This window comes from Schistocerca gregaria, unplaced genomic scaffold (genome assembly GCF_023897955.1).
Source record: "Schistocerca gregaria isolate iqSchGreg1 unplaced genomic scaffold, iqSchGreg1.2 ptg000378l, whole genome shotgun sequence".
NCBI lineage: Eukaryota > Metazoa > Arthropoda > Insecta > Orthoptera > Acrididae > Schistocerca > Schistocerca gregaria.
Window position 1 is genome coordinate 6,577,067 of NW_026061824.1, and position 25,400 is coordinate 6,602,466.

A 25,400-nucleotide genomic window follows, 5' to 3' on the forward strand; every position below is an offset into this window, starting at 1 on the left:
CCTTGTTTTGATTGTTACCCTCATCACATATATTCATCAATTTCACAGTGGAATAATATATTTGAATCGTGAAATGTTGGTAAATATTTGTTGATTACAGCAGGGTCATCTGGTTGTATGACCAGAAAGCAGATTCTCCATTGAATGGGTTTTTAGTGCAGATTGGACACCACTTGCATTTTACTGAATAACAAATGTTAGGAATTGGATAATTATTCTTGTTTTCGTATCTCCTTCAATTGCTTTAAATTATTAAGAATAATATTCCAGTGGACACTAAAAATAATCAATGTGCTGCACAAATTGTGGTACATGTTTCTTCTCTCTCAACAGGGAGATTCCGTTTCATGACTGCTATGTTTATTCAAACATCAAGTGTGATTATGTTGGATGGAAATCACCACTCCGAGCGTTCTGACGATTGGAGTTATTAGAAGTACTCTTTTTTTTTTGCTTGGTGCTTCCTTTGATTGATACCTTTATCACTTATATTCGTCAATTTCACAGTGGAGTAATGTATTTGATTAGTGAAATGTGGGTAAATGTTTGTTGTTTAGAGCAGGGTCATCTGGTTGTATGGCCAGAAAGCAGATTCTCTATTCAATGGTCTTTTGGTGCAGATTGAACACCACATGCACCTTACTGAATAACAAATGTTCGAAATTTGATAAATCTTCTTGTTGAGGTATCTCCTTCATTTGCTTTATATTTTTTAAAATATTATTGCAATGGTCACTAAAAATAATAAATGTGCTGCACAAATTGTGGTACATGTTTCTTCCCTCTCAACAGGGAGATTCCGTTTAATGCCTGCTATGTTCTACTTTCGAGTGTAATTTTGTTGGATGGAAGCACTACTCCGAGCATTCTGACAATTGGAGTTATTAGGAAAGACTTCTGTCTTTTGCTGAGTCCTTGTTTTGATTGTTACCCTCATCACATATATTCATCAACTTCACAGTGGAATAATATATTTGAATCGTGAAATGTTGGTAAATATTTGTTGATTACAGCAGGGTCATCTGGTTGTATGGCCAGAAAGCAGATTCCCCATTCAATCGTCTTTTGGTGCATATTTGACACCACATGCACAAATTGTGGTACATGTTTCTTGCCCTTCAACAGGGAGATTCTGTTTCATGACTGCTATGTTTGTACAAACATGGAGTGTGATTTTGTTCAATGGGAACTACCACTCCAAGCATCCTGAGTATTGGAGTTATTAGGAAAGACCTCTTTCTTTTCCTAGGTGGTTCTTTTGATTGTTACCCTTATAACTTATATTCATCTGTTTCGCAGTGGAGTAATGTATTTGAATCGTTAAATGTGTGTAAATGTTTTTTGTTTAGAGCATGGTCATCTGGTTGTATGACGAGAAAGCAGATTCTCCATTGAATGGGTTTTTACTGCAGATTGGACACCACTTGCATTTTACTGAATAACAAATGTTAGGAATTTGATAATTATTCTTGTTTTCGTATCTCCTTCAATTGCTTTAAATTATTAAGAATAATATTCCAGTAGACACTAAAAATAATCAATGTGCTGCACAAATTGTGGTACATGTTTCTTCTTTCTCAACAGGGAGATTCCGTTTCATGACTGCTATGTTTATTCAAACATCGAGTGTGATTATGTTGGATGGAAATCACCACTCCGAGCGTTCTGACGATTGGAGTTATTAGATATGCTGTTTTCTTTTGCTAGGTGCTTCCTTTGATTGATACCTTTATCACTTATATTCGTCAATTTCACAGTGGAGTAATGTATTTGATTCGTGAAATGTGGGTAAATGTTTGTTGTTTAGAGCAGGGTCATCTGGTTGTATCTCCAGAAAGCAGATTCTCTATTCAATGGTCTTTTGTTGGAGATTGGACACCACATGCACTTTACTGACTAACAAATGTTAGGAATTTGATAATAATTCTTGTTTTCGTATCTCCTTCAATTGCTTTAAATTTTTAATAATCTTATTGCAATGGTCACTAAAACAATAAATGTGCTGCACAAATTGTGGTACATGTTTCTTCCCTCTCAACAGGGAGATTCCGTTTAATGACTGCTATGTTCTAATTTCGAGTGTGATTTTGTTGGATGGGAAGCACTACTCCGAGCATTCTGACAATTGTAGTTATTAGGAAAGACATCTTTCTTTTGCTGAGTCCTTGTTTTGATTGTTACCCTCATCACATATATTTATCAATTTCACAGTGGATTATGATATTTGAATCGTGAAATGTGGGTAAATGTTTGTTGATTACAGCAGGGTCATCTGGTTGTATGGCCAGAAATCAGATTCCCCATTCAATCGTCTTATGGTGCATGTTTGACACCACATGCACAAATTGTGGTACATGTTTCTTGCCTCTCAACAGGGAGATTCTGTTTCATGACTGCTATGTTTGTTCAAACATGGAGTGTGATTTTGTTGGATGGGAACTACCACTCCAAGCATCCTGAGTATAGGAGTTATTGGGAAAGACCTCCTTCTTTTCCTAGGTGCTTCTTTTGATTTTTACCCTTATAACTTATACTCATCTGTTTCGCAGTGGAGTAATGTATTAGAATCGTTAAATGTGTGTAAATGTTTTTTGTTTAGAGCAGGGTCATCTGGTTGTACGACCAGAAAGCAGATTCTTCATTGAATGGGTTTTTAGTGCAGATTGGACACCACTTGCATTTTACTGAATAACAAATGTTAGGAATTGGATAATTATTCTTGTTTTCGTATCTCCTTCAATTACTTTAAATTATTAAGAATAATATTCCAATGGACACTAAAAATAACCAATGTGCTGCACAAATTGTGGTACATGTTTCTTCTCTCTCAACAGGGAGATTCCGTTTCATGACTGCTATGTTTATTCAAACATCAAGTGTGATTATGTTGGATGGAAATCACCACTCCAAGCGTTCTGACGATTGGAGTTATTAGAAATACTGTTTTCTTTTGCTAGGTGCTTCCTTTGATTGATACCTTTATCACTTATATTCGTCAATTTCACCGTGGACTAATGTATTTGATTCGTGAAATGTGGGTAAATGTTTGTTGTTTACAGCAGGGTCATCTGGTTGTATGGCCAGAAAGCAGATTCTCTATTCAATGGTCTTTTGGTGCAGATTGGACACCACATGCACCTTACTGAATAACAAATGTTCGGAATTTGATAAATCTTCTTGTTGAGGTATCTCCTTCATTTGCTTTATATTTTTTAAAATATTATTGCAATGGTCACTAAAAATAATAAATGTGCTGCACAAATTGTGGTACGTGTTTCTTCCCTCTCAACAGGGAGATTCCGTTTAATGCCTGCTATGTTCTACTTTCGAGTGTAATTTTGTTGGATGGAAGCACTACTCCGAGCATTCTGACAATTGGAGTTATTAGGAAAGACTTCTTTCTTTTGCTGAGTCCAAGTTTTGATTGTTACCCTTATCACATATATTCATCAATTTCACAGTGGAATAATATAGTTGAATAATGAAATGTGTTTAAATGTTTGTTGATTTCAGCAGGGTCATCTGGTTGTATGGCCAGAAAGCAGATTCCCCATTCAATCGTCTTTTGGTGCATATTTGACACCACATGCACAAATTGTGGTACATGTTTCTTGCCTCTCAACAGGGAGATTCTGTTTCATGACTGCTATGTTTGTTCAAACATGGAGTGTGATTTTGTTGGATGGGAACTACCACTCCAAGCATCCTGAGTATTGGAGTTATTAGGAAAGACCTCTTTCTTTTCCTAGGTGGTTCTTTTGATTGTTACCCTTATAACTTATATTCATCTGTTTCGCAGTGGAGTAATGTATTTGAATCGTTAAATGTGTGTAAATGTTTTTTGTTTAGAGCAGGGTCATCTGGTTGTATGACGAGAAAGCAGATTCTCCATTGAATGGGTTTTTAGTGCAGATTGGACACCACTTGCATTTTACTGAATAACAAATGTTAGGAATTTGTTAATTATTCTTGTTTTCGTATCTCCTTCAATTGCTTTAAATTTTTAAAAATCTTATTGCAATGGTCACTAAAAATAATCAATGTGCTGCACAAATTGTGGTACATGTTTCTTCTCTCTCAACAGGGAGATTCCGTTTCATGACTGCTATGTTTATTCAAACATCAAGTGTGATTATGTTGGATGGAAATCACCACTCCGAGCGTTCTGACGATTGGAGTTATTAGAAATACTGTTTTCTTTTGCTAGGTGCTTCCTTTGATTGATACCTTTATCACTTATATTCGTCAATTTCACAGTGGAGTAATGTATTTGATTCGTGAAATGTGGGTAAATGTTTGTTGTTTACAGCAGGGTCATCTGGTTGTATGGCCAGAAAGCAGATTCTCTATTCAATGGTCTTTTGGTGGAGATTGGACACCACATGCACTTTACTGAATAACAAATGTTAGGAATTTGATAATTATTCTTGTTTTCGTATCTCCTTCAATTGCTTTAAATTTTTAATAATCTTATTGCTATGGTCACTAAAAAATAAATGTGCTGCACAAATTGTGGTACATGTTTCTTCCCTCTCAACAGGGAGATTCCGTTTAATGACTGCTATGTTCTAATTTCGAGTGTGATTTTGTTGAATGGGAAGCACTACTCCGAGCATTCTGACAATTGTAGTTATTAGGAAAGAGATCTTTCTTTTGCTGAGTCCTTGTTTTGATTGTTACCCTCATCACATATATTTATCAATTTCACGGTGGAATATGATATTTGAATCGTGAAATGTGGGTAAATGTTTGTTGATTACAGCAGGGTCATCTGGTTGTATGGCCAGAAATCAGATTCCCCATTCAATCGTCTTATGGTGCATATTTGACACCACATGCACAAATTGTGGTACATGTTTCTTGCCTCTCAACAGGGAGATTCTGTTTCATGACTGCTATGTTTGTTCTAACATGGAGTGTGATTTTGTTGGATGGGAACTACCACTCCAAGCATCCTGAGTATATGAGTTATTATTAAAGACCTCCTTCTTTTCCTAGGTGCTTCTTTTGATTTTTACCCTTATAACTTATACTCATCTGTTTCGCAGTGGAGTAATGTATTTGAATCGTTAAATGTGTGTAAATGTTTTTTGTTTAGAGCAGGGTCATCTGGTTGTACGACCAGAAAGCAGATTCACCATTGAATGGGTTTTTAGTGCAGATTGGACACCACTTGCATTTTACTGAATAACAAATGTTAGGAATTGGATAATTATTCTTGTTTTCGTATCTCCTTCAATTGCTTTAAATTATTAAGAATAATATTCCAGTGGACACTAAAAATAATCAATGTGCTTCACAAATTGTGGTACATGTTTCTTCTCTCTCAACAGGGAGATTCCGTTTCATGACTGCTATGTTTATTCAAACATCGAGTGTGATTATGTTGGATGGAAATCACCACTCCGAGCGTTCTGACGATTGGAGTTATTAGATATGCTTTTTTCTTTTGCTAGGTGCTTCCTTTGATTGATACCTTTATCACTTATATTCGTCAATTTCACAGTGGAGTAATGTATTTGATTCGTGAAATGTGGGTAAATGTTTGTTGTTTAGAGCAGGGTCATCTGGTTGTATTTCCAGAAAGCAGATTCTCTATTCAATGGTCTTTGGTGCAGATTGGACACCACATGCACTTTACTGACTAACAAATGTTAGGAATTTGATAATAATTCTTGTTTTCGTATCTCCTTCAATTGCTTTAAATTTTTAATAATCTTATTGCAGTGGTCACTAAAACAATAAATGTGCTGCACAAATTGTGGTACATGTTTCTTCCCTCTCAACAGGGAGATTCCGTTTAATGACTGCTATGTTCTAATTTCGAGTGTGATTTTGTTGGATGGGAAGCACTACTCCGAGCATTCTGACAATTGTAGTTATTAGGAAAGACATCTTTCTTTTGCTGAGTCCTTGTTGTGATTGTTACCCTCATCACATATATTTATCAATTTCACAGTGGAATATGATATTTGAATCGTGAAATGTGGGTAAATGTTTGTTGATTACAGCAGGATCATCTGGTTGTATGGCCAGAAATCAGATTCCCCATTCAATCGTCTTATGGTGCATGTTTGACACCACATGCACAAATTGTGGTACATGTTTCTTGCCTCTCAACAGGGAGATTCTGTTTCATGACTGCTATGTTTGTTCAAACATGGAGTGTGATTTTGTTGGATGGGAACTACCACTCCAAGCATCCTGAGTATAGGAGTTATTGGGAAAGACCTCCTTCTTTTCCTAGGTGCTTCTTTTGATTTTTACCCTTATAACTTATACTCATCTGTTTCGCAGTGGAGTAATGTATTAGAATCGTTAAATGTGTGTAAATGTTTTTTGTTTAGAGCAGGGTCATCTGGTTGTATGACCAGAAAGCAGATTCTCCATTGAATGGGTTTTTAGTGCAGATTGGACACCACTTGCATTTTACTGAATAACAAATGTTAGGAATTGGATAATTATTCTTGTTTTCGTATCTCCTTCAATTACTTTAAATTATTAAGAATAATATTCCAATGGACACTAAAAATAACCAATGTGCTGCACAAATTGTGGTACATGTTCCTTCTCTCTCAACAGGGAGATTCCGTTTCATGACTGCTATGTTTATTCAAACATCAAGTGTGATTATGTTGGATGGAAATCACCACTCCAAGCGTTCTGACGATTGGAGTTATTAGAAATACTGTTTTCTTTTGCTAGGTGCTTCCTTTGATTGATACCTTTATCACTTATATTCGTCAATTTCACCGTGGAGTAATGTATTTGATTCGTGAAATGTGGGTAAATGTTTGTTGTTTAGAGCAGGGTCATCTGGTTGTATGGCCAGAATGCAGATTCTCTATTCAATGGTCTTTTGGTGCAGATTGGACACGACATGCACCTTACTGAATAACAAATGTTCGGAATTTGATAAATCTTCTTGTTGAGGTATCTCCTTCATTTGCTTTATATTTTTTTTTAAATATTATTGCAATGGTCACTAAAAATAATAAATGTGCTGCACAAATTGTAGTACATGTTTCTTCCGTCTGAACAGGGAGATTCCGTTTAATTCCTGCTATGTTCTATTTTCGAGTGTAATTTTGTTGGATGGAAGCACTACTCCGAGCATTCTGACAATTGGAGTTATTAGGAAAGACTTCTTTCTTTTGCTGAGTCCTTGTTTTGATTGTTACCCTCATCACATACATCTACATCTACATGACTACTCTGCAATTCACATTTAAGTGCTTGGCAGAGGGTTCATCGAACCACAATCATACTATCTCTCTACTATTCCACTCCCGAACAGCGAGCGGGAAAAACGAACACCTAAACCTTTCTGTTCGAGCTCTGATTTCTCTTATTTTATTTTGATGATCATTCCTACCTATGTAGGTTGGGCTCAACAAAATATTTTCGCATTTGGAAGAGAAAGTTGGTGACTGAAATTTCGTAAAAAGGTCTCGCCGCGACGAAAAACGTCTATGCTGTAATGACTTCCATCCCAACTCGTGTATCATATCTGCCACACTCTCTCCCCTATAACGCGATAATACAAAACGAGCTGCCCTTCTTTGCACCCTCTCGATGTCCTCCGTCAATCCCACCTGGTAAGGATCCCACACCGCGCAGCAATATTCTAACAGAGGACGAACGAGTGTAGTGTAAGCTGTCTCTTTAGTGGACTTGTTGCATCTTCTAAGTGTCCTGCCAATGAAACGCAACCTGTGGCTCGCCTTTCCGACAATATTATCTATGTGGTCCTTCCAACTGAAGTTGTTTGTAATTTTAACACCCAGGTACTTAGTTGAATTGACAGCCTTGAGAATTGTACTATTTATCGAGTAATCGAATTCCAACGGTTTTCTTTTGGAACTCATGTGGATCATCTCACACTTTTCGTTATTTAGCGTCAACTGCCACCTGACACACCATACAGCAATCTTTTCTAAATCGCTTTGCAGCTGATACTGGTCTTCGGATGACCTTACTAGACGGTAAATTACAGCATCATCTGCGAACAACCTAAGAGAACTATATATTCATCAATTTCACAGTGGAATAATATAGTTGAATAATGAAATGTGTTTAAATATTTGTTGATAACAGCAGGGTCATGTGGTTGTATGGCCAGAAGGCAGATTCTCTATGCAATGGTCTTTTGATGCAGATTGGACCCCACATGCACATTACTGAATAACGAATGTTCGGAATTTGATAAATCTTCTTGTTTAGGTATCTCTTTCATTTGCTTTTTATATTTAAAAATTTTATTGCAATGGTCACTAAAAAAAATCAATGTGCTGCACAAATTGTGGAACATGTTTCTTCCCTCCCAACAGGGAAATTCTGTTTAGTGTCTGCTACGTTTGTTCTACTTTTGAGTGTGATTTTGTTGGATGGGAAGTACTACTTCGAGCATTCTGACAATTGGAGTTATTAGCAATGACTTCTTTCTTTTGCTGAGTCCTTGTTTAGATTGTTACCCTCATCACATATATTCTTCAATTTCACAGTGGAATATGATATTTGAATCGTGAAATGTTGGTAAATATTTGTTGATTACAGCAGGGTCATCTGGTTGTATGGCCAGAAAGCAGATTCCCCATTCAATCGTCTTTTGGTGCATATTTGACACCACATGCACAAATTGTGGTACATGTTTCTTGCCTCTCAACAGGGAGATTCTGTTTCATGACTGCTATGTTTGTTCAAACATGGAGTGTGATTTTGTTGGATGGGAACTACCACTGCAAGCATCCTGAGTATTGGAGTTATTAGGAAAGACCTCTTTCTTTTCCTAGGTGGTTCTTTTGATTGTTACCCTTATAACTTATATTCATCTGTTTCGCAGTGGAGTAATGTATTTGAATCGTTAAATGTGTGTAAATGTATTTTGTTTAGAGCAGGGTCATCTGGTTGTATGACCAGAAAGCAGATTCTCCATTGAATGGGTTTTTAGTGCAGATTGGACACCACTTGCATTTTACTGAATAACAAATGTTAGGAATTTGTTAATTATTCTTGTTTTCGTATCTCCTTCAATTGCTTTAAATTTTTAAAAATCTTATTTCAATGGTCACTAAAAATAATCAATGTGCTGCACAAATTGTGGTACATGTTTCTTCTCTCTCAACAGGGAGATTCCGTTTCATGACTGCTATGTTTATTCAAACATCAAGTGTGATTATGTTGGATGGAAATCACCACTCCGAGCATTCTGACGATTGGAGTTATTAGAAATACAGTTTTCTTTTGCTAGGTGCTTCCTTTGATTGATACCTTTATCACTTATATTCGTCAATTTCACAGTGGAGTAATGTATTTGATTCGTGAAATGTGGGTAAATGTTTGTTGTTTAGAGCAGGGTCATCTGGTTGTATGGCCAGAAAGCAGATTCTCTATTCAATGGTCTTTTGGTGCAGATTGGACACCACATGCACTTTGCTGAATAACAAATGTTAGGAATTTGATAATTATTCTTGTTTTCGTATCTCCTTCAATTGCTTTAAATTTTTAATAATCTTATTGCAATGATCACTAAAACAATAAATGTGGTGCACAAATTGTGGTACATGTTTCTTCCCTCTCAACAGGGAGATTCCGTTTAATGACTGCTATGTTCTAATTTCGAGTGTCATTTTGTTGGATGGGAAGCACTACTCCGAGCTTTCTGACAATTGTAGTTATTAGGAAAGACATCTTTCTTTTGCTGAGTCCTTGTTTTGATTGTTACCCTCATCACATATATTTATCAATTTCACAGTGGAATATGATATTTGAATCGTGAAATGTGGGTAAATGTTTGTTGATTACAGCAGGGTCATCTGGTTGTATGGCCAGAAATCAGATTCCCCATTCAATCGCCTTATGGTGCATATTTGACACCACATGCACAAATTGTGGTACATGTTTCTTGCCTCTCAACAGGGAGATTCTGTTTCATGACTGCTATGTTTGTTCAAACATGGAGTGTGATTTTGTTGGATGGGAACTACCACTCCAAGCATCCTGAGTATAGGAGTTATTGGGAAAGACCTCTTTCTTTTCCTAGGTGCTTCTTTTGATTGTTACCCTTATAACTTATACTCATCTGTTTCGCAGTGGAGTAATGTATTTGAATCGTTAAATGTGTGTAAATGTTTTTTGTTTAGAGCAGGGTCATCTGGTTGTACGACCAGAACGCAGATTCTCCATTGAATGGGTTTTTAGTGCAGATTGAACACCACTTGCATTTTACTGAATAACAAATGTTAGGAATTGGATAATTATTCTTGTTTTCGTATCTACTTCAATTGCTTTAAATTATTAAGAATAATATTCCAATGGACACTAAAAATAATCAATGTGCTGCACAAATTGCGGTACATGTTTCTTCTCTCTCAACAGGGAGATTCCGTTTCATGACTGCTATGTTTATTCAAACATCAAGTGTGATTATGTTGGATGGAAATCACCACTCCGAGCGTTCTGACGATTGGAGTTATTAGAAATACTGTTTTCTTTTGCTAGGTGCTTCCTTTGATTGATATCTTTATCACTTATATTCGTCAATTTCACAGTGGAGTAATGTATTTGAATCGTTAAATGTGGGTAAATGTTTGTAGTTTAGAGCAGGGTGATCTGGTTGTATGACCAGAAAGCAGATTCTCCATTGAATGGGTTTTTAGTGCAGATTGGACACCACTTGCAATTTACTGAATAACAAATGTTAGGAATTTGATAATTATTCTTGTTTTCGTATCTCCTTCAATTGCTTTAAATTTTTAAAAATCCTATTGCAATGGTCACTAAAAATAATCAATGTGCTGCACAGATTGTGGTACATGTTTCTTCTCTCTCAACCGGGAGATTCTGTTTCATGACTGCTATGTTTGTTCAAACATGGAGTGTGATTTTGTTGGATGGGAACTACCACTGCAAGCATCCTGAGTAATGGAGTTATTAGGAAAGACCTCTTTCTTTTCCTAGGTGGTTCTTTTGATTGTTACCCTTATAACTTATATTGATCTGTTTCGCAATGGAGTAATGTATTTGAATCGTTAAATGTGTGTAAATGTTTTTTGTTTAGAGCAGGATTATCTGGTTGTACGACCAGAACGCAGATTCTCCATTGAATGGGTTTTTAGTGCAGATTGGACACCACTTGCATTTTACTGAATAACAAATGTTAGGAATTTGTTAATTATTCTTGTTTTCGTATCTCCTTCAATTGCTTTAAATTTTTAAAAATCTTATTGCAATGGTCACTAAAAATAATCAATGTGCTGCACAAATTGTGGTACATGTTCCTTCCCTCTCAACAGGGAGATTCCGTTTAATGCCTGCTATGTTCTACTTTGGAGTGTAATTTTGTTGGATGGAAACACTACTCCGAGCATTATGACAATTGGAGTTATTAGGAAAGATTTCTTTCTTTTGCTGAGTCCTTGTTTTGATTGTTACCCTCATCACATATATTCATCAATTTCACAGTGGAATAATATAGTTGAATAATGAAATGTGTTTAAATATTTGTTGATTACAGCAGGGTCATCTGGTTGTATGGCCAGAAAGCAGATTCCCCATTCAATCGTCTTTTGGTGCATATTTGACACCACATGCACAAATTGTGGTACATGTTTCTTGCCTCTAAACGGGGAGATTCTGTATCGTGACTGCTATGTTTGTTCAAACATGGAGTGTGATTTTGTTGGATGGGAACTACCACTCCAAGCATCCTGAGTATTGGAGTTATTAGGAAAGACCTCTTTCTTTTCCTAGGTGCTTCTTTTGATTGTTACCCTTATAACTTATATTCATCTGTCTCGCAGTGGAGTAATGTATTTGGGTCGTTAAATGTGTGTAAATGTTTTTTGTTTAGAGCAGGGTCATCTGGTTGTATGACCAGAAAGCAGATTCTCCATTGAATGGGTTTTTAGTGCAGATTGGACACCACTTGCATTTTACTGAATAACAAATGTTAGGAATTTGATAATTATTCTTGTTTTCGTATCTCCTTCAATTGCTTTAAATTTTTAAAAATCCTATTGCAATGGTCACTAAAAATAATCAATGTGCTGCACAGATTGTGGTACAAGTTTCTTCTCTCTCAACCGGGAGATTCCGTTTCGTGACTGCTATGTTTATTCAAACATCGAGTGTGATTATGTTGGATGGAAATCACCTCTCCGAGCGTTCTGACGATTGGAGTTATTAGATATGCTGTTTTCTTTTGCTAGGTGCTTCCTTTGATTGATACCTTTATCACTTATATTCGTCAATTTCACAGTGGAGTAATGTATTTGATTCGTGAAATGTGGGTAAATGTTTGTTGTTTACAGCAGGGTCATCTGGTTGTATGGCAAGAAAGCAGATTCTCTATTCAATGGTCTTTTGATGCAGATTGGACACCACATGCACATTACTGAATAACAAATGTTCGGAATTTGATAAGTCTTCTTGTTGAGGTATCTCCTTCATTTGCTTTTTATTTTTAAAAATATTAATTCAATGGTCACTAAAAATAATAATTGTGCTGCACAAATTGTGGTACATGTTTCTTCCCTCTCAACAGGGAGGTTCCGTTTAATGCCTGCTATGTTCTACTTTCGAGTGTAATTTTGTTGGATGGAAGCACTACTCCGAGCATTCTGACAATTGGAGTTATTAGGAAAGACTTCTTTCTTTTGCTAAGTCCTAGTTTTGATTGTTACCCTCATCACATATATTCATCAGTTTCACAGTGGAATAATATATTTGAATCGTGAAATGTGGGTAAATGATTGTTGATTACAGCAAGGTCATCTGGTTGTATGGCCAGAAAGCAGATTCCCCATTCAATCGTCTTTTGGTGCATATTTGACACCACATGCACAAATTGTGGTACATGTTTCTTGCCTCTAAACAGGGAGATTCTGTTTCATGACTGCTATGTTTGTTCAAAACATGGAGTGTGATTTTGTTGGATGGGAACTACCACTCCAAGCATCCTGAGTATTGGAGTTATTAGGAAAGACCTCTTTCTTTTCCTAGGTGGTTCTTTTGATTGTTACCCTTATAACTTATATTCATCTGTTTCACAGTGGAGTAATGTATTTGAATCGTTAAATGTGTGTAAATGTTTTTTGTTTAGAGCAGGGTCATCTGGTTGTATGACCAGAAAGCAGATTCTCCATTGAATGGGTTTTTAGTGCAGATTGGACACCACTTGCATTTTACTGAATAACAAATGTTAGGAATTTGATAATTATTCTTGTTTTCGTATCTCCTTCAATTGCCTTAAATTTTTAAAAATCCTTTTGCAATGGTCACTAAAAATAATCAATGTGCTGCACAGATTGTGGTACATGTTTCTTCTCTCTCAACCGGGAGTTTCCGTTTCATGACTGCTATGTTTATTCAAACATCAAGTGTGATTATGTTGGATGGAAATCACCACTCCGATTGTTCTGACGATTGGAGTTATTAGAAATACTGTTTTCTTTTGCTAGGTGCTGTCTTTGATTGATTCCTTTATCACTTATATTCGTCAATTTCACTGTGGAGTAATGTATTTGATTCGTGAAATGTGGGTAAATGTTTGTTGTTTAGAGCAGGGTCATCTGTTTGTATGGCCAGAAAGCAGATTCTCTATTCAATGGTCTTTTGGTGCAGATTGGACACCATATGCGCTTTACTGAATAACAAATGTTCGGAATTTGATAAATCTTCTTGTTGAGGTATCTCCTTCATTTGCTTTATATTTTTAAAAATATTATTGCAATGGTCACTAAAAATAATAAATCTGCTGCACAAATTGTGGTACATGTTTCTTCCCTCTCAACAGGGAGATTCCGTTTAATGCCTGCTATGTTCTACTTTCGAGTGTAATTTTGTTGGATGGAAGCACTACTCCGAGCATTCTGACAATTGGAGTTATTAGGAAAGACTTCTTTCTTTTGCTGAGTCCTTGTTTTGATTGTTACCCCCATCACATATATTCATCAATTTCACAGTGGAATAATATAGTTGAATAATGAAATGTGTTTAAATATTTGTTGATTACAGCAGGGTCATCTGGTTGTATGGCCAGAAAGCAGATTCCCCATTCAATCGTCTTTTGGTGCATATTTGACACCACATGCACAAATTGTGGTACATGTTTCTTGCCTCTCAACAGGGAGATTCTGTTTCATGACTGCTATGTTTCTTCAAACATGGAGTGTGATTTTGTTGGATGGGAACTACCACTCCAAGCATCCTGAGTATTGGAGTTATTAGGAAAGACCTCTTTCTTTTCCTAGGTGGTTCTTTTGATTGTTACCCTTATAACTTATATTCATCTGTTTCACAGTGGAGTAATGTATTTGAATCGTTAAATGTGTGTAAATGTTTTTTGTTTAGAGCAGGGTCATCTGGTTGTATGACCAGAAAGCAGATTCTCCATTGAATGGGTTTTTAGTGCAGATTGGACACCACTTGCATTTTACTGAATAACAAATGTTAGGAATTTGATAATTATTCTTGTTTTCGTATCTCCTTCAATTGCTTTAAATTTTTAATAATCTTATTGCAATGATCACTAAAACAATAAATGTGGTGCACAAATTGTGGTACATGTTTCTTCCCTCTCAACAGGGAGATTCCGTTTAATGACTGCTATGTTCTAATTTCGAGTGTCATTTTGTTGGATGGGAAGCACTACTCCGAGCTTTCTGACAATTGTAGTTATTAGGAAAGACATCTTTCTTTTGCTGAGTCCTTGTTTTGATTGTTACCCTCATCACATATATTTATCAATTTCACAGTGGAATATGATATTTGAATCGTGAAATGTGGGTAAATGTTTGTTGATTACAGCAGGGTCATCTGGTTGTATGGCCAGAAATCAGATTCCCCATTCAATCGCCTTATGGTGCATATTTGACACCACATGCACAAATTGTGGTACATGTTTCTTGCCTCTCAACAGGGAGATTCTGTTTCATGACTGCTATGTTTGTTCAAACATGGAGTGTGATTTTGTTGGATGGGAACTACCACTCCAAGCATCCTGAGTATAGGAGTTATTGGGAAAGACCTCTTTCTTTTCCTAGGTGCTTCTTTTGATTGTTACCCTTATAACTTATACTCATCTGTTTCGCAGTGGAGTAATGTATTTGAATCGTTAAATGTGTGTAAATGTTTTTTGTTTAGAGCAGGGTCATCTGGTTGTACGACCAGAACGCAGATTCTCCATTGAATGGGTTTTTAGTGCAGATTGAACACCACTTGCATTTTACTGAATAACAAATGTTAGGAATTGGATAATTATTCTTGTTTTCGTATCTACTTCAATTGCTTTAAATTATTAAGAATAATATTCCAATGGACACTAAAAATAATCAATGTGCTGCACAAATTGCGGTACATGTTTCTTCTCTCTCAACAGGGAGATTCCGTTTCATGACTGCTATGTTTATTCAAACATCAAGTGTGATTATGTTGGATGGAAATCACCACTCCGAGCGTTCTGACGATTGGAGTTATTAGAAATACTGTTTTCTTTTGCTAGGTGCTTCCTTTGATTGATATCTTATATTCATCTGTTTCACAGTGGAGTAATGTATTTGAATCGTTAAATGTGTGTAAATGTTTTTTGTTTAGAGCAGGGTCATCTGGTTGTATGACCAGAAAGCAGATTCTCCATTGAATGGGTTTTTAGTGCAGATTGGACACCACTTGCATTTTACTGAATAACAAATGTTAGGAATTTGATAATTATTTTTGTTTTTGTATCTCCTTCAATTGCTTTAAATTATTAAGAATAATATTCCAATGGACACTAAAAATAATCAATGTGCTGCACAAATTGTGGTACATGTTTCTTCTCTCTCAACAGGGAGATTCCGTTTCATGACTGCTATGTTTATTCAAACATCAAGTGTGATTATGTTGGATGGAAATCACCACTCCGATTGTTCTGACGATTGGAGTTATTAGAAATACTGTTTTCTTTTGCTAGGTGCTGTCTTTGATTGATACCTTTATCACTTATATTCGTCAATTTCACTGTGGAGTAATGTATTTGATTCGTGAAATGTGGGTAAATGTTTGTTGTTTAGAGCAGGGTCATCTGTTTGTATGGCCAGAAAGCAGATTCTCTATTCAATGGTCTTTTGGTGCAGATTGGACACCATATGCGCTTTACTGAATAACAAATGTTCGGAATTTGATAAATCTTCTTGTTGAGGTATCTCCTTCATTTGCTTTATATTTTTAAAAATATTATTGCAATGGTCACTAAAAATAATAAATCTGCTGCACAAATTGTGGTACATGTTTCTTCCCTCTCAACAGGGAGATTCCGTTTAATGCCTGCTATGTTCTACTTTCGAGTGTAATTTTGTTGGATGGAAGCACTACTCCGAGCATTCTGACAATTGGAGTTATTAGGAAAGACTTCTTTCTTTTGCTGAGTCCTTGTTTTGATTGTTACCCCCATCACATATATTCATCAATTTCACAGTGGAATAATATAGTTGAATAATGAAATGTGTTTAAATATTTGTTGATTACAGCAGGGTCATCTGGTTGTATGGCCAGAAAGCAGATTCCCCATTCAATCGTCTTTTGGTGCATATTTGACACCACATGCACAAATTGTGGTACATGTTTCTTGCCTCTAAACGGAGAGATTCTGTTTCGTGACTGCTATGTTTGTTCAAACATGGAGTGTGATTTTGTTGGATGGGAACTACCACTCCAAGCATACTGAGTATAGGAGTTATTGGGAAGGACCTCCTTCTTTTCCTAGGTGCTTCTTTTGATTTTTACCCTTATAACTTATACTCATCTGTTTTGCAGTGGAGTAATGTATTTGAATCGTTAAATGTGTGTAAATGTTTTTTGTTTAGAGCAGGGTCATTTGGTTGTATGACCAGAAAGCAGATTCTCTATTCAATGGTCTTTTGGTGCAGATTGGACACCACTTGCATTTTACTGAATAACAAATGTTAGGAATTTGATAATTATTCTTGTTTTCGTATCTCCTTCAATTGCTTTGAATTTTTAAAAATCTTATTGCAATGGTCACTAAAAATAATCAATGTGCTGCACAAATTGTGGTACATGTTTCTTCTCTCTCAACAGGGAGATTCCGTTTCATGACTGCTATGTTTATTCAAACATCGAGTGTGATTATGTTGGATGGAAATCACCACTCCGAGCATTCTGACGATTTGAGTTATTAGAAATACTGTTTTCTTTTCTAGGTGCTTCCTTTGATTGATACCTTTATCACTTATATTCGTCAATTTCACAGTGGAGTAATGTATTTGATTCATGAAATGTGGGAAAATGTTTGTTGTTTACAGCAGGGTCATGTGGCTGTATGGCAAGAAAGCAGATTCTCTATTCAATGGTCTTTTGATGCAGATTGGACACCACATGCACATTACTGAATAACGAATGTTCGGAATTTGATAAATCTTCTTGTTGAGGTATCTCCTTCATTTGCTTTTTATTTTTAAAAATATTAATGCAATGGTCACTAAAAATAATCAATGTGCTGCACAAATTGTGGAACATGTTTCTTTCCTCTCAACAGGGAAATTCTGTTTAATGCCTGCTATGTTTGTTCTACTTTTGAGTGTGATTTTTTTGGATGGGAAGTACTACTTCGAATATTCTGACAATTATAGTTATTAGCAATGACTTCTTTCTTTTGCTGAGTCCTTGTTTTGATTGTTACCCTCATCACATATATTCATCAATTTCACAGTGGAATAATATATTTGAATCGTGAAATGTGGGTAAATATTTGTTGATTACAGCAGGGTCATCTGGTTGTATGGCCAGAAAGCAGATTCCCCATTCAGTCATCTTTTGGTGCATATTTGACACCACATGCACAAATTGTGGTACATATTTCTTGCCTCTCAACAGGGAGATTCTGTTTCATGACTGCTATGTTTCTTCAAACATGGAGTGTGATTTTGTTGGATGGGAACTACCACTCCAAGCACCCTGAGTATTGGAGTTATTAGGAAAGACCTCTTTCTCTTCCTAGGTGCTTCTTTTGATTGTTACCCTTATAACTTATATTCATCTCTTTCGCAGTGGAGTAATGTATTTGAATCGTTAAATGTGTGTAAATGTTTTTTGTATAGAGCAGGGTCATCTGGTTGTATGACCAGAAAGCAGATTCTCCATTGAATGGGTTTTTAGTGCAGATTGGACACCACTTGCATGTTACTGAATAACAAATGTTAGGAATTTGATAATTATTTTTGTTTTCGTATCTCCTTCAATTGCTTTAAATTATTAAGAATAATATTCCAATGGACACTAAAAATAATCAATGTGCTGCACAAATTGTGGTACATGTTTCTTCTCTCTCAACAGGGAGATTCCGTTTCATGACTGCTATGTTTATTCAAACATCGAGTGTGACTATGTTGGATGGAAATCACCACTCCGAGCGTTCTGACGATTGGAGTTATTAGATATGCTGTTTTCTTTTGCTAGGTGCTTCCTTTGATTGATACCTTTATCACTTATATTCGTCAATTTCACAGTGGAGTAATGTATTTGATTCGTGAAATGTGGGTAAATGTTTGTTGTTTACAGCAGGGTCATCTGGTTGTATGGCCAGAAAGCAGATTCTCTATTCAATGGTCTTTTGGTGCAGATAGGACACAACATGCAGTTTACTGAATAACGAATGTTCGGAATTTGATAAATCTTCTTGTTTAGGTATCTCCTTCATTTGTTTTTTATTTTTAAAACTCTTATTGCAATGGTCACTAAAAATAATAAATGTGCTGCACAAATTGTGGTACATGTTTCTTCCCTCTCAACAGGGAAATTCTGTTTAATGGGTGCAATGTTTGTTCTACTTTTGAGTGTGATTTTGTTGAATGGGAGGCACTACTCCAAGCATTCTGACAATTGGAGTTATTAGGAAAGACTTCTTTCTTTTGCTGAGTCCTTGTTTTGATTGTTACCCTCATCACATATATTCATCAATTTCACAGTGGAATAATATATTTGAATCGTGAAATGTTGGTAAATATTTGTTGATTACAGCAGGGTCATCTGGTTGTATGGCCAGAAAGCAGATTCCCCATTCAATCGTCTTTGGTGCATATTTGACACCACATGCACAAATTGTGGTACATGTTTCTTGCCTCTCAACAGGGAGATTCTGTTTCATGACTGCTATGTTTGTTCAAACATGGAGTGTGATTTTGTTGGATGGGAACTACCACTCCAAGCATCCTGAGTATTGGAGTTATTAGGAAAGACCTCTTTCTTTTCCTAGGTGGTTCTTTTGATTGTTACCCTTATAACTTATATTCATCTGTTTCGCAGTGGAGTAATGTATTAGAATTGTTAAATGTGTGTAAATGTGTTTTGTTTAGAGCAGGGTCATCTGGTTGTATGACCAGAAAGCAGATTCTCCATTGAATGGGTTTTTAGTGCAGATTGAACACCACTTGCATTTTACTGAATAACAAATGTTAGGAATTTGATAATTATTCTTGTTTTCGTATCTCCTTCAATTGCTTTAAATTATTAAGAATAATATTCCAATGGACACTAAAAATAATCAATGTGCTGCACAAATTGTGGTACATGTTTCTTCTCTCTCAACAGGGAGATTCCGTTTCATGACTGCTATGTTTATTCAAACATCGAGTGTGACTATGTTGGATGGAAATCACCACTCCGAGCGTTATGACGATTGGAGTTATTAGAAGTACTGTTTTCTTTTGCTTGGTGCTTCCTTTGATTGATACCTTTATCACTTATATTCGTCAATTTCACATTGGAGTAATGTATTTGATTCGTGAAATGTGGGTAAATGTTTGTTGTTTAGAGCAGGGTCATCTGTTTGTATGGCCAGAAAGCAGATTCTCTATTCAATGGTCTTTTGGTGCAGATTGGACACCATATGCGCTTTACTGAATAACAAATGTTCGGAATTTGATAAATCTTCTTGTTGAGGTATCTCCTTCATTTGCTTTATATTTTTAAAAATATTATTGCAATGGTCACTAAAAATAATAAATCTGCTGCACAAATTGTGGTACATGTTTCTTCCCTCTCAACAGGGAGATTCCGTTTAATGCCTGCTATGTTCTACTTTCGAGTGTAATTTTGTTGGATGGAAGCACTACTCCGAGCATTCTGACAATTGGAGTTATTAGGAAAGACTTCTTTCTTTTGCTGAGTCCTTGTTTTGATTGTTACCCCCATCACATATATTCATCAATTTCACAGTGGAATAATATAGTTGAATAATGAAATGTGTTTAAATATTTGTTGATTACAGCAGGGTCATCTGGTTGTATGGCCAGAAAGCAGATTCCCCATTCAATCGTCTTTTGGTGCATATTTGACACCACATGCACAAATTGTGGTACATGTTTCTTGCCTCTCAACAGGGAGATTCTGTTTCATGACTGCTATGTTTCTTCAAACATGGAGTGTGATTTTGTTGGATGGGAACTACCACTCCAAGCATCCTGAGTATTGGAGTTATTAGGAAAGACCTCTTTCTTTTCCTAGGTGGTTCTTTTGATTGTTACCCTTATAACTTATATTCATCTGTTTCACAGTGGAGTAATGTATTTGAATCGTTAAATGTGTGTAAATGTTTTTTGTTTAGAGCAGGGTCATCTGGTTGTATGACCAGAAAGCAGATTCTCCATTGAATGGGTTTTTAGTGCAGATTGGACACCACTTGCATTTTACTGAATAACAAATGTTAGGAATTTGATAATTATTCTTGTTTTCGTATCTCCTTCAATTGCTTTAAATTTTTAATAATCTTATTGCAATGATCACTAAAACAATAAATGTGGTGCACAAATTGTGGTACATGTTTCTTCCCTCTCAACAGGGAGATTCCGTTTAATGACTGCTATGTTCTAATTTCGAGTGTCATTTTGTTGGATGGGAAGCACTACTCCGAGCTTTCTGACAATTGTAGTTATTAGGAAAGACATCTTTCTTTTGCTGAGTCCTTGTTTTGATTGTTACCCTCATCACATATATTTATCAATTTCACAGTGGAATATGATATTTGAATCGTGAAATGTGGGTAAATGTTTGTTGATTACAGCAGGGTCATCTGGTTGTATGGCCAGAAATCAGATTCCCCATTCAATCGCCTTATGGTGCATATTTGACACCACATGCACAAATTGTGGTACATGTTTCTTGCCTCTCAACAGGGAGATTCTGTTTCATGACTGCTATGTTTGTTCAAACATGGAGTGTGATTTTGTTGGATGGGAACTACCACTCCAAGCATCCTGAGTATAGGAGTTATTGGGAAAGACCTCTTTCTTTTCCTAGGTGCTTCTTTTGATTGTTACCCTTATAACTTATACTCATCTGTTTCGCAGTGGAGTAATGTATTTGAATCGTTAAATGTGTGTAAATGTTTTTTGTTTAGAGCAGGGTCATCTGGTTGTACGACCAGAACGCAGATTCTCCATTGAATGGGTTTTTAGTGCAGATTGAACACCACTTGCATTTTACTGAATAACAAATGTTAGGAATTGGATAATTATTCTTGTTTTCGTATCTACTTCAATTGCTTTAAATTATTAAGAATAATATTCCAATGGACACTAAAAATAATCAATGTGCTGCACAAATTGCGGTACATGTTTCTTCTCTCTCAACAGGGAGATTCCGTTTCATGACTGCTATGTTTATTCAAACATCAAGTGTGATTATGTTGGATGGAAATCACCACTCCGAGCGTTCTGACGATTGGAGTTATTAGAAATACTGTTTTCTTTTGCTAGGTGCTTCCTTTGATTGATATCTTATATTCATCTGTTTCACAGTGGAGTAATGTATTTGAATCGTTAAATGTGTGTAAATGTTTTTTGTTTAGAGCAGGGTCATCTGGTTGTATGACCAGAAAGCAGATTCTCCATTGAATGGGTTTTTAGTGCAGATTGGACACCACTTGCATTTTACTGAATAACAAATGTTAGGAATTTGATAATTATTTTTGTTTTTGTATCTCCTTCAATTGCTTTAAATTATTAAGAATAATATTCCAATGGACACTAAAAATAATCAATGTGCTGCACAAATTGTGGTACATGTTTCTTCTCTCTCAACAGGGAGATTCCGTTTCATGACTGCTATGTTTATTCAAACATCAAGTGTGATTATGTTGGATGGAAATCACCACTCCGATTGTTCTGACGATTGGAGTTATTAGAAATACTGTTTTCTTTTGCTAGGTGCTGTCTTTGATTGATACCTTTATCACTTATATTCGTCAATTTCACTGTGGAGTAATGTATTTGATTCGTGAAATGTGGGTAAATGTTTGTTGTTTAGAGCAGGGTCATCTGTTTGTATGGCCAGAAAGCAGATTCTCTATTCAATGGTCTTTTGGTGCAGATTGGACACCATATGCGCTTTACTGAATAACAAATGTTCGGAATTTGATAAATCTTCTTGTTGAGGTATCTCCTTCATTTGCTTTATATTTTTAAAAATATTATTGCAATGGTCACTAAAAATAATAAATCTGCTGCACAAATTGTGGTACATGTTTCTTCCCTCTCAACAGGGAGATTCCGTTTAATGCCTGCTATGTTCTACTTTCGAGTGTAATTTTGTTGGATGGAAGCACTACTCCGAGCATTCTGACAATTGGAGTTATTAGGAAAGACTTCTTTCTTTTGCTTAGTCCTTGTTTTGATTGTTACCCCCATCACATATATTCATCAATTTCACAGTGGAATAATATAGTTGAATAATGAAATGTGTTTAAATATTTGTTGATTACAGCAGGGTCATCTGGTTGTATGGCCAGAAAGCAGATTCCCCATTCAATCGTCTTTTGGTGCATATTTGACACCACATGCACAAATTGTGGTACATGTTTCTTGCCTCTAAACGGGGAGATTCTGTTTCGTGACTGCTATGTTTGTTCAAACATGGAGTGTGATTTTGTTGGATGGGAACTACCACTCCAAGCATACTGAGTATAGGAGTTATTGGGAAGGACCTCCTTCTTTTCCTAGGTGCTTCTTTTGATTTTTACCCTTATAACTTATACTCATCTGTTTCGCAGTGGAGTAATGTATTTGAATCGTTAAATGTGTGTAAATGTTTTTTGTTTAGAGCAGGGTCATTTGGTTGTATGACCAGAAAGCAGATTCTCTATTCAATGGTCTTTTGGTGCAGATTGGACACCACTTGCATTTTACTGAATAACAAATGTTAGGAATTTGATAATTATTCTTGTTTTCGTATCTCCTTCAATTGCTTTGAATTTTTAAAAATCTTATTGCAATGGTCACTAAAAATAATCAATGTGCTGCACAAATTGTGGTACATGTTTCTTCTCTCTCAACAGGGAGATTCCGTTTCATGACTGCTATGTTTATTCAAACATCGAGTGTGATTATGTTGGATGGAAATCACCACTCCGAGCATTCTGACGATTTGAGTTATTAGAAATACTGTTTTCTTTTCTAGGTGCTTCCTTTGATTGATACCTTTATCACTTATATTCGTCAATTTCACAGTGGAGTAATGTATTTGATTCATGAAATGTGGGAAAATGTTTGTTGTTTACAGCAGGGTCATGTGGCTGTATGGCAAGAAAGCAGATTCTCTATTCAATGGTCTTTTGATGCAGATTGGACACCACATGCACATTACTGAATAACGAATGTTCGGAATTTGATAAATCTTCTTGTTGAGGTATCTCCTTCATTTGCTTTTTATTTTTAAAAATATTAATGCAATGGTCACTAAAAATAATCAATGTGCTGCACAAATTGTGGAACATGTTTCTTTCCTCTCAACAGGGAAATTCTGTTTAATGCCTGCTATGTTTGTTCTACTTTTGAGTGTGATTTTTTTGGATGGGAAGTACTACTTCGAATATTCTGACAATTATAGTTATTAGCAATGACTTCTTTCTTTTGCTGAGTCCTTGTTTTGATTGTTACCCTCATCACATATATTCATCAATTTCACAGTGGAATAATATATTTGAATCGTGAAATGTGGGTAAATATTTGTTGATTACAGCAGGGTCATCTGGTTGTATGGCCAGAAAGCAGATTCCCCATTCAGTCATCTTTTGGTGCATATTTGACACCACATGCACAAATTGTGGTACATATTTCTTGCCTCTCAACAGGGAGATTCTGTTTCATGACTGCTATGTTTCTTCAAACATGGAGTGTGATTTTGTTGGATGGGAACTACCACTCCAAGCACCCTGAGTATTGGAGTTATTAGGAAAGACCTCTTTCTCTTCCTAGGTGGTTCTTTTGATTGTTACCCTTATAACTTATATTCATCTCTTTCGCAGTGGAGTAATGTATTTGAATCGTTAAATGTGTGTAAATGTTTTTTGTATAGAGCAGGGTCATCTGGTTGTATGACCAGAAAGCAGATTCTCCATTGAATGGGTTTTTAGTGCAGATTGGACACCACTTGCATGTTACTGAATAACAAATGTTAGGAATTTGATAATTATTTTTGTTTTCGTATCTCCTTCAATTGCTTTAAATTATTAAGAATAATATTCCAATGGACACTAAAAATAATCAATGTGCTGCACAAATTGTGGTACATGTTTCTTCTCTCTCAACAGGGAGATTCCGTTTCATGACTGCTATGTTTATTCAAACATCGAGTGTGACTATGTTGGATGGAAATCACCACTCCGAGCGTTCTGACGATTGGAGTTATTAGATATGCTGTTTTCTTTTGCTAGGTGCTTCCTTTGATTGATACCTTTATCACTTATATTCGTCAATTTCACAGTGGAGTAATGTATTTGATTCGTGAAATGTGGGTAAATGTTTGTTGTTTACAGCAGGGTCATCTGGTTGTATGGCCAGAAAGCAGATTCTCTATTCAATGGTCTTTTGGTGCAGATAGGACACAACATGCAGTTTACTGAATAACGAATGTTCGGAATTTGATAAATCTTCTTGTTTAGGTATCTCCTTCATTTGTTTTTTATTTTTAAAACTCTTATTGCAATGGTCACTAAAAATAATAAATGTGCTGCACAAATTGTGGTACATGTTTCTTCCCTCTCAACAGGGAAATTCTGTTTAATGGGTGCAATGTTTGTTCTACTTTTGAGTGTGATTTTGTTGAATGGGAGGCACTACTCCAAGCATTCTGACAATTGGAGTTATTAGGAAAGACTTCTTTCTTTTGCTGAGTCCTTGTTTTGATTGTTACCCTCATCACATATATTCATCAATTTCACAGTGGAATAATATATTTGAATCGTGAAATGTTGGTAAATATTTGTTGATTACAGCAGGGTCATCTGGTTGTATGGCCAGAAAGCAGATTCCCCATTCAATCGTCTTTGGTGCATATTTGACACCACATGCACAAATTGTGGTACATGTTTCTTGCCTCTCAACAGGGAGATTCTGTTTCATGACTGC